The following is a 2826-nucleotide window of genomic DNA, read 5'->3' on the forward strand; positions in this document are numbered from 1 at the left end:
GTAAATACAGACTCTAAGTACGCTTACCTAGTCCTCCATGCCCACGCAGCAATATGGAGAGAAAGGGAATTCCCAACTTCCGAGGGAACACCTATCAAACATCAGGAAGCCATTAGGAGATTATTATTGGCTGTACAGAAACCTAAAGAGGCGGCAGTCTTACACTGCTGGGGTCATCAGAAAGGAAAGGAAAGGGAAATAGAAGGGAACCACCAAGCAGATATTGAAGCCAAAAGAGCCACAAGGCAGGACCCTCCATTAGAAATGCTTATAGAAGGACCCCTAGTATAGGGTAATACCCTCCATGCCGCTGTCCTATCAGTAGCTCCCCTTACCAAGAGCTTCTGTGGAGAATGCGGTTTCCCAGAAATATTGAAGCCTCATCGTATAGGAGTTTTTCTAAAGGAAACCCCACTTTCATCCCCACACTCATATGCCCCTGCACTTCAGGCCATACATTTCAATCCCTGTATCTTTAACCTCCTTGTTAAGTTTGTCTCTTCCAGAATCAAAGCTGTAAAACTACAAATGGTTCTTCAAATGGAGCCTCAGCAGTCCATGACTAAGACCTACTGAGTACCCCTGGACCAGCCTGCTAGCCTGTGCTCTGATGTTGATGACATAGAAGCCACCCCTCCAGAGGAAATCTCAACTGCACGACCCCTGCTACACCCGAATTCAGCAGGAAGCAGTTAGAGCAGTTGTCAGCCAACCTCCTGAACAGCACTTGGGTTTTCCTGTTGAGAGGGGGAAATGAGAGACAGGACTAGCTGGATTTGCTAGGTTGGCAAAGAATTCCTAAGCCTAGCTGGGGAAGGTGACTGCACCCACCTTTAAACACGGGGCTTGTAACTCAGCTCAAGCCCGACCAATCAGGTAGTAAAGAGGGCTCACTAAAATATAAATTAGGCTAAAGGCAGGAGGTAAAGAAATAGTCTAATCATATATCACCTGAGAACACAGGGGGAGGGACAATGATCGGGATATAAACCCAGGCATTCGAGCAGGGAGTGGCAACCTCCTTTGGGTCCCCTCCCTTTGTATGGGAGCTCTGTTTCCACTCTATTAAATCTTGCAACTGCATACACACACACACACACACACACACACACACACACACACACACAAAGACAGTTTTGCTCTGTCACCCAGGCTAGAGTGCAGTGACACAATCTCAGCTTACTGCAACCTCCGCCTCTTAGGTTCAAGCCATTCTCGTGCCTCAGCCTCATGAGTAGCTGGGATTACAGGCACATGCAACCATGCCCAGTTTTTTATTTTTTGCATTTTTAGTAGAGACAGGGTCTCATCATGTTGGTCAAGCTGGTCTTGAACTCCTGGCCTCAAGTGATCCGCCTGCCTCAGCCTCCCAAAGTGCTGAGATTACAAGCTTGAGCCACAGTACTCAGCCTATTAAAATTTCTGATGAAAAAATGTTACATGTCACTTAAAAAAAATATATATATATATATATAAGCAGGCACCAAATTTAGAGGGATTAAAAGCAAAAATTTTGAAGACCACCATGGTAGACACTGTGGTTGATCCGAGCAGTGCTGAGAAAATACATTTGACCTCCCAGAACTATGTGGCATGTCCCCAGTTAAGGCCATTCATTTAGGACTTAGACCTAAGGAATTTATGATACCCAATAACTTCTGAACTTCCACTTTAAAAAATGTTAGCGTTTTGAGAAATTTTTATTCAAATGGTCAAACAGGCTATCATTTAAGGGAATGAGCACTCTATCTCCAGATTTCTCTACTCTGATAAATAAGACTGAACTTGGAGGATTCCATATAAGGTAATTTTCTGCTTTAAAACCCTGTGAGTCAGGCCAGATCAGTGGCTCACACCTGTAATCTCAATGCTTTGGGAGGCCAAGCAAGATGGTCATTTGAGGCTAGGAGTTCAAGGCTGCAGTGAGCTGTGAAAGAAATAAATAGAACCTCTATGAATCAATACAGAAATAATCTAAAGTAGATGTTTCAATAAAGTGAATACTTTTGACTTGATAAAATAACTGCACATGCAGATGTGGTAATTTATAGTATTGTGTCAATATCTGAAGCCATCTTGAATGTAGTAATTATAATGCAAATTAAAATGTAGGAATTCAAAAATTGTGCATGACATATATCTAAAATGGTGGGTTCAGCTTTGGCAAGAACAGCTAGATTTTGGCGTAGTACTGGACAGTACATACCACCCTCAGAAATTTGAAATATGAACTCACAAGATTTAGGCATTATAGAATTTAGAGTTGAAAGAAATAGATTTGAATCATATTTATACTTCCTAATTTCAAAGCTCACTCTCTTCTACTGCCAGGCATTGGAACCTTCAAAAGACAAATAAGCTTTGCCTCCCTTCCTTGTTCATTATGAACAAACTATCAACAAAAACCATCCTGTTCAGCCAGTTTCTCAGAACAACCACGGGAGTCACAGCAGGTAAAGTGGACTTCTAAATTTGCAAACTTTTAAGGGTTGTATTATTTATTACTTGTTTTTTTCTCAGGGGAGGTCTTGGGTAGAAATTACCTAGATATAGAATGAAAAATGTTTGCCTGGAAAATGTGTAGGATGAAGAGAATAGAAGCTACACCAAAGTAACAACACTAGGGAAGATTACAAGTATAGGAGTGAGGTTTTGGTGTTTTGTCCCTTCCTGTTTCTTACTGTCTGTTGACTTACACATGTTGTTGCGTGACTGCCCTTCAGAGATGGGGTCCAGGCCGGGCGCTGTGGCTCAAGCCTGTAATCCCAGCACTTTGGGAGGCCGAGACGGGCGGATCACGAGGTCAGGAGATCGAGACCATCCTGG

Source organism: Colobus angolensis, unplaced genomic scaffold (assembly GCF_000951035.1).
Source record: "Colobus angolensis palliatus isolate OR3802 unplaced genomic scaffold, Cang.pa_1.0 Scaffold18, whole genome shotgun sequence".
Lineage (NCBI taxonomy): Eukaryota > Metazoa > Chordata > Mammalia > Primates > Cercopithecidae > Colobus > Colobus angolensis.